This window comes from Prionailurus viverrinus, chromosome B3, assembly GCF_022837055.1.
Source record: "Prionailurus viverrinus isolate Anna chromosome B3, UM_Priviv_1.0, whole genome shotgun sequence".
Classification (NCBI taxonomy): domain Eukaryota; kingdom Metazoa; phylum Chordata; class Mammalia; order Carnivora; family Felidae; genus Prionailurus; species Prionailurus viverrinus.
In genome coordinates this window covers 141,239,325-141,247,277 of record NC_062566.1, presented here as the reverse complement: position 1 = coordinate 141,247,277, position 7,953 = coordinate 141,239,325, and positions in this window count along the sequence as shown.

Sequence of the window (7,953 nt, the reverse complement as noted above, 5' to 3'; positions counted from 1 at the left end):
CTTCATGGCATCTCAGGGTTGGGGAGGGAGGGGGCTGTCTCCGTCCTGGACCACCAGCCACGTGGCCCGTTCTGTAGGTGATTCGGCAGAGGCGACCCTCCCACCCACTTCCAGCTCAGGTACTGACTGCTTCCTGTGCAGAGGTTATAACACCTTGGGGTCACCCGGGGGAAGAGGAGAAGATGGCTTTCCCGACACCGCTATTAGAGGTCGCTCGGCAGCCCGTGGTCTGTGCGTGTGGGGGGTGCTCTGGGCACCTGTCAGGGCTGCACGTTCATGGCAAGCCTCCTTGTGCAGCAGGGAGTATTGAATGACAACAACAATAACCAAAAAAACCCCAGCGTGACAGATCAAGAGAGAAACCGTGGAAGAAAGAAATATTTTCTATTTTAGTTACGTTTAATAACAGTATTTTTGGGGGGCGCCTGGGTGGCTCAGTCGGTTAAGTGTCCGACTTCGGCTCAGGTCATGATCTCGTGGTCTGTGAATTTGAGCCCCGCGTCAGCCCCTGTGCTGACCGCTCGGAGCCTGGAGCCTGCTTCAGGGTCTGTGTCTCCCTCTCTCTCTGCCCCTCCCCCACTTTCTTTGTCTTTCAAAGATAAATAAATGTCAAAAAAAAATTTTTTTTTAATAACAGGGTTTTTTTCATGCTCTCTGAATGACGAGTCCCAAGTTTTCACTTTGCAGTGGGTCCCACAAATTATGTAGTCAGCCTTAGTCATATGGAATCTGAGAGAAGGACTTCTGAGGCCAAGGGGAGACAAGTGCAAAGGCCCTGGGGCAGGAACGTGGCTGGCACAATTGAGCAAGGCAGCCCGTGTGACTGGATTAGAGTAAGCAAGGGGGAGAGTTTCTAGGGATAAGGTGAGAGGGGAGGGGAGGTGGCATTTGTGTCAACCCTGTAGGCCGTGGGTCTACCCTGTAGGCCATGCAAAACATTTTTTTTCTAAATGTTTATTAATTTTGAGAGAGAGAGGGTGCGCACAGGCAAGTGAACACAAGCGGCGGGGGTGGGGGGGGGCGTGGTGTGGAGGCAGGGAGAGGGAGAGAAAGAATCTGAAGCAGGCTCCAGGCTCTGAGCTGTCAGCACAGAGCCCGACGTGGGGCTCGAACTCACAAACTGCAAGATCGTGACCTGAGCCAAAGTCGGACGCTGAACCGCTGAACCGACTGAGCCCCCAGGCGCCTGGATCTCTTATGTTGGAAGGATGGTGAGAAAGCTAGGCTGCGAATAGACTCCGGGGCAGATGGTGGGTGGTTAGCAGACAGCAAAGGCAGGAGCAGGTGTGGAGGCTCTTAGAGCGCTCTGGGGGCAGGAGGGGGGCGGGGGATGACGCCACGCTGGCCTGGGGTCGTGGCAGTGGCTGTGGCGGGACTGGGAAGATTCTGGAGACGTGCTGAAGGTAGGGCTGAAACAATTTCCTGGTAGACCGGGTTCTGGGACATGGGACAGAGAGGGACGATTCAAAGGTGACTCAGGTCTGGCCTGAGCTGCCGGGAAGAGGGGGTGCCCTCCCCTGAGTTGAGGGAGGCTGCGGGGATGTGAGGATGGGCCGTGTGTCCGTTTCCAACGGCTGCTGTGACAAATCACCGCATTCTCGGTTGTGTAAAACAAAGCACATTTATCCCCTGACAGTTCTGGAGGCCAGAAGTCTGAAGTCAGTCTCACTGGCCTAGAGCCAGGGCGTCAGCACGGCTGGCTCCTTCTGGAAAATATGTGTCCTTGTCTTTTGTAGCTTCTGGAGGCCACCTGCGCCCTGGGGCTCACGACCCCTCCTTGCATCACTTCCAGCCGTCTGCTTCTGTCATCCCCCTCGCCCGCCTCTGACCTCTTGCCCCGTCTTAGAAGGACCTTTGTGATGGCATTTCGGACGCACCTGGAGGACCCGGGACCGCCGCCTCATCCCCAGAGACTTCAGCCAATCACACCTGCAAGTCCTTTTTGCCATAGAAGGTAACGTCCACCTTGTAGGTTTGGGGATGAGGATGTGGTCATCTTTTTGAGGGGCTGTTACTCAGCCTCCCACAGGAAGTTTAAAAACCCGTGGTTCCGTTTCGGCCAGATTCAGCCAAGATGCCTGTTAGATATGGAAGCAGAGATTCTGAGAAAGCAGCGAGAGAAAGAAATGTGGAGTTGAGGCCAGAGGTCCAGGCTGAGGATGTGATGCGAGAGTCATGAATGCAAAGATAGCATTTAAAGCCACGAAAGTGGACGAGGTTGTCTTGGGATCACCATTTCATCACGCTGAAGAAATCTCCCAAAAGACAGAGATAGCAACCAGGAGAGGAAGCATGAGACCAGACCCGGAGGTCCAAGATTTGAATGTCAGGAATTACACAAGGAGAGAGAGAGAGAAAGAAAGAAAGAGAAAGAAACAAGAAAGGAAACAGGAGAAATAAAATTCTCAAAGTTTAAGAAAAACTCCACGAACCAATGGATATAGATATCCTGATGAAAGACCCCTGCCCGTTACCAGCACAGTTAATAGACAACAATCCACATCAGTGCACTTGACCTTGAAATTTCAGATCAACAGGGATACGTACGTGTAACACTCGAAAAGCTTCCAAAGAGGAAAGAGGCCGGCCATCTTCAGGGCCTGAGGTCTCAGAATCGCTTCCATAGCACCCCAGGAGGCGAGATGGACATAGAATGCTTTCAAACCTCAGAGAGTTGATGAGTTCCAACCCGGAATTTGACACCCACCAAACTACCAGTCAGCTGTGAGAACAGGAAAAAGATTCGGGGGCGCCTGGGTGGCCCAGTCGGTTGGGCATCCGACTTCGGCTCAGGTCACGATCTCACGGTTTGTGGGCTCGAGCCCCACGTCGGGTCGGTGCTGTCAGCTCGGAGTCTGGAGCCTGCTTTGGATCTTCTGTCCCCGTGCTCTCTGCTCCTCCCCCGCCCCCCTGTCAAAAATAAATAAAACATTACAAATAAAAGAAAAAAAAACTCGGAATGCAAGATCTCAGAACAGCTTTCTCACGTGCACCCTCTCTCAAGGAGCTCCAGGAGGATGTCTTCGCCATAAAGAAGCTGTGTGCTCCGAAAAGAGGAAGATAAAGGGTTTAGGGCACAGATTCTGTGCAGAGAGGGGCAGGGACAAGTCCCAGGACAACAGCCGCGCAGCAGACTTGAGAGAAACCCGTCCAGACTGAGACATAGTGACTCCCAGAAGAACAAAAAAACTTACAGAGGGAAGAAAATGTAATCGTAACTGAGATAGCTTTGCTGTAATTAAATCTATGTGCTCCTTTGACATCCGGCTCCCTGTAAACACGTCCGTGAAAAATACTAGGGCTTACGGAGAAAGGAGGCCAAGACGCGGACTGCCCCAAATCTAGGGAACGGTTTTAAGAGTGGGGGCTACTGAGGCATAATTTATATACGATGAACGTTTTCCTTCAGAATGTATGGTTTGATGGGTTTGGGAAAACGTGGGTAGCCGTGTAGGCACAGTACGGAATAGCTCGCACCCCGAGAATCCCTCCCACCTCACTGCCGTCAGCTTCCCCTCCTCTCCCGGCAGCTACCGATCTCGTTTCTGTTCCTCTGATATTTCTGTCCCTATGACATTCCAGAACGTGCTATGAATGGAAGCACGCGGTGAGTAATGTTTCCCGTCCGCCTCCTCCCTTAGCATAACGCTGTTTCTAGATGCATCCTTTTCGCTCTGTCACTTGGTTCCCTTTTATTGCTGCAGCCCTACTCCCTTGTGTCATCTACCACACTCTCCACGTGAAGGGAGGTTGGGTTATTTCGACTTTGGGGTTCTCGTGACTTGAGTTGCTATGAATATTCACACGCATGTTCTTGTACGAACTTGTATTTTCATTGCTCAGCCGTAAATGACTGGAACTGGTTCTCGTGTGTGTGAGTGTGTGTGTGGGGGTGAGTGTGTGTGAGTGTGTGTGTGGGGGTGAGTGTGTGTGAGTGTGTGTGGGGGTGAGTGTGTGTGAGTGTGGGGGGGGTGAGTGTGTGTGGGGGGTGAGTGTGTGAGTGTGTGGGGGTGAGTGTGTGTGAGTGTGGGGGGGTGAGTGTGTGTGGGGGGGTGAGTGTGTGGGGGTGAGTGTGTGTGAGTGTGTGGGGGTGAGTGTGTGTGAGTGGGGGGGTGAGTGTGTGTGAGTGTGTGGGGGGTGAGTGTGTGTGGGGGTGAGTGTGTGTGAGTGTGTGGGGGGGGGTGAGTGTGTATGAGTGTGGGGGGGTGAGTGTGTGTGAGTGGGGGGGGTGAGTGTGTATGAGTGTGTGGGGGGTGAGTGTGTGTGAGTGTGTGGGGGGTGAGTGTGTGTGAGTGTGTGTGGGGGTGAGTGTGTGTGAGTGTGTGGGGGGGGTGAGTGTGTGTGAGTGTGGGGGGGTGAGTGTGTGGGGGTGAGTGTGTGTGAGTGTGTGGGGGGTGAGTGTGTGTGAGTGTGTGTGAGTGTGTGTGGGGGGTGAGTGTGGGGGGGGTGAGTGTGTGTGAGTGTGTGGGGGGTGAGTGTGTGTGAGTGTGTGGGGGGGGTGAGTGTGTGTGAGTGTGGGGGGTGAGTGTGTGGGGGTGAGTGTGTGTGAGTGTGTGGGGGGTGAGTGTGTGTGAGTGTGTGTGGGGATGAGTGTGTGTGAGTGTGTGGGGGGGTGAGTGTGGGGGGGGTGAGTGTGTGTGGGGGGGGTGAGTGTGTGTGAGTGTGGGGGGGTGAGTGTGTGTGAGTGTGTGTGGGGGGAGTGTGTGTGAGTGTGGGGGGTGAGTGTGTGTGAGCATGTGGGGGGTGAGTGTGTGTGAGTGTGTGGGGGGGTGAGTGTGAGTGTGGGGGATGAGTGTGTGTGAGTGTGGGGGGGGTGTGTGAGTGTGGGGGGGTGAGTGTGTGTGTGTGGGGGGGTGAGTGTGTGTGAGTGTGGGGGGGTGAGGGTGTGTGTGGGGGGGTGAGTGTGTGTGTGGGGGGTGTGTGTGAGTGTGTGGGGGGGTGAGTGTGTGTGAGTGTGTGTGGGTGGGTGAGTGTGTGTGAGTGTGTGGGGGTGAGTGTGGGGGGGGTGAGTGTGAGTGTGGGGGGGGTGAGTGTGGGGGTGAGTGTGTGTGAGTGTGTGGGGGGGGTGTGTGAGTGTGTGGGGGGTGAGTGTGTGTGAGTGTGGGGGTGAGTGTGTGGGTGTGTGTGGGTGTGGGTGAGTGTGTGTGAGTGTGGGGGGTGAGTGTGGGGGGGTGAGTGTGTGTGAGTGTGGGGGGTGAGTGTGTGTGAGTGTGGGGGGGTGAGTGGGGGGGGGGGGTGGTGTGTGAGTGTGGGGGGGGTGAGTGTGTGTGAGTGTGTGGGGGTGAGTGTGTGTGAGTGTGTGTGGGGGTGAGTGTGTGTGAGTGTGGGGGGTGAGTGTGTGTGAGTGTGGGGGGGTGAGTGCGTGAGTGTGTGTGGGGGTGAGTGTGTGTGAGTGTGTGGGGGGGTGAGTGTGTGTGGGGGGGTGAGTGTGGGGGAGTTGTGTGGGGGGGTGCGTAGGTGCATGTGTACGGACATCAACTTTCCAAAGAAAGTACCGGCCTGGCTTCAAAGGGGCCGAACCACCCTGCGCTCCCACCAGCGGCGTCCGAGGGCTCTGGGGGCTTGGCCTCCTCACCAGCACTTGACATTGCCGGCCTCGCCCAGTTTAGCCTTTGTGCCGGGTGTGTGTGTGTGACGCTGTCTCACTGATGACGAGGACCTCGTCACGTGCCTACATGGCAGCCGTGTCTCTGCTGAAGTGTCTCTTCACATGTCTTGCTAATTTTTTTCTCGGGCTGTTTGTCTCGTTATTGAGTTATAAGCGTTCTTTATATGTTCTGAATGGAAGTCCTTTAATAGATTTGTGCTTTGCATCTTGGGATTTTGTGCCCAGAACCCTACCGAAAACAAAAATGACACTAAAAACGGGACTACCGGGGTCATTTCCCCTCTGGCATTCGCACCTAGAACCTCAGCTGGGCCTTCCTTTGCAGCCTTAGCTTTTAGGGTTCTGCTTCCTTCTTGGAGACGCTGACCCTTGAAGCAGTTCACTTCTAAATGTTTTGTTCATGTTTATTTATTTTTGAGAGAGAGAGAGAATGAGCGTGAGCGGGGTAGGGGCAGACAGAGAGGGAGACACAGAATCCGAAGCAGGTTCCAGGCTCTGAGCAAGCGTTCAGCACAGAGCCCGACGCGGGGCTCAAACCCGCGAACCATGAGATCGTGACCTGAGCCGAAGTCAGATGCCCAACCGACCGAGCCACCCAGGCGCCCCAAAACTGGTGTCTTTTAGAAGTGAACATCTTGGGGGCGCCTGGGTGGCTCAGTCGGTTGGGCATCCGACTTCGGCTCAGGTCACAATCTCACGGTTTGTGGGTTCGGTCCGCACGTCGGGCTCTGTGCTGAACGCTTGCTCAGAGCCTGGAACCTGCTTCGGATTCTGTCTCCTTCTCTGTCTGCCCCTACCCTGCTCGCCCTCTGTCTCACTCTGTCTCTCAAAAATAAATAAATGTAAAAAAAAAAAAAAAGAGCATGGGACTCTTGATCCTGGGATTGTGAGTTTGAGACCCACATTGGGTGGGTGTAGAGATTATGTAAATAAATTAATTTTAAAAACTTTATTTTTTTGGAAATGTTTATTTTTGAGTGGGGGAGGGGGGGTAGGAGGAGAGAGAGGGAGACAGGGGATCCCGAGCGGGCTTTTTGCTGACAGCAGTGAGCCTGATGTGGGGCTCGAACTCACAAACCACAAAATCATGACCTACGCTGAAGTCAAATGCTCAACCGACTGAGCCACTTAGGCGCCCCAATAAATAAAAGTTAACCAATAAATATATAAAAGAGATCCGTTTCCTCAACAACAAAAATATAATCTAATGGTAGCTTTCTTTATAGAATGAAAAACAAAGTGGATTTTTTAAATTTTCATTTATTTATTTATTTATTTATTTATTTATTTTCAACATTTATTTATTTTTGGGACAGAGAGAGACAGAGCATGAACAGGGGAGGGTCAGAGAGAGGGAGACACAGAATCCGAAGCAGGCTCCAGGCTCTGAGCTGTCAGCCCAGAGCCCGACGCGGGGCTAGAACTCACGGACCGCGAGATCATGACCTGAGCCGAAGTCGGACGCTCAACCGACTGCGCCACCCAGGCGCCCCTTATTTATTTATTTAACAGCATCTGCAAGTTATTTACTTTTCTAATTTTATTTTTTGAGTAACATACTACAAACATTCCCTTGTTTTACAACTGGGTCAGATAATGTTTAGAGCTAGCAGATGTCTAGCTGTCTTTGAATATTACGACATCGTCTCTCACCAGGTTTGAAGGTGAGACTCTTGGCTTCACTATTTTCTCTTCATGAAAGCATTAAAAGGACAGATTATGAATGACTGGAATTGGTATATATTGAACACTTTGCTTTTTGGAATGACATTTTTTTAAATTCTTTTTTTTTTAAGTTTATTTATTTATTTAGACAGAGAGACAGAGACAGAGAGAGCGGCGGAGGGGCAGAGAGAGAGGGAGAGAATCTCAAGCAGGCTCCGCACTGTCAGTGCTAAAGCCAACGCGGGGCTTGAACTCACAAACCGTGAGATCATGACCTGAGACAAAATCGAGTCAGACGCTTCAACCGACTAAGCCACCCAGGAGCCCCTGTAACGAAATACTTTATTTTTTATTATTTTTTTTAGACTTAAAAAAAAAATTTTTTTAACATTTATTCATTTTTGAGAAACAGAGACAGAGCATGAGCGAGTGAGGGGCAGAGAGAGAGGGGGACACAGGATCCAAAGCAGGCTCCAGGCTGTCAGCACACGGGGCTCAAACCCACGAACTGTGAGATCATGACCTGAGTCAAAGTCAGATGCTCTACCGACTGAGCCCCCCGGGCGCCCCTGTAACGAAATGTTTTAATACAAGGGAACATCTCTGCAGTTTCCGCAGGTGCACCCGCACTTTCCCTAGACAGACTGCACGTGGAGTGGACAGAGGGGTCCTGCACGACA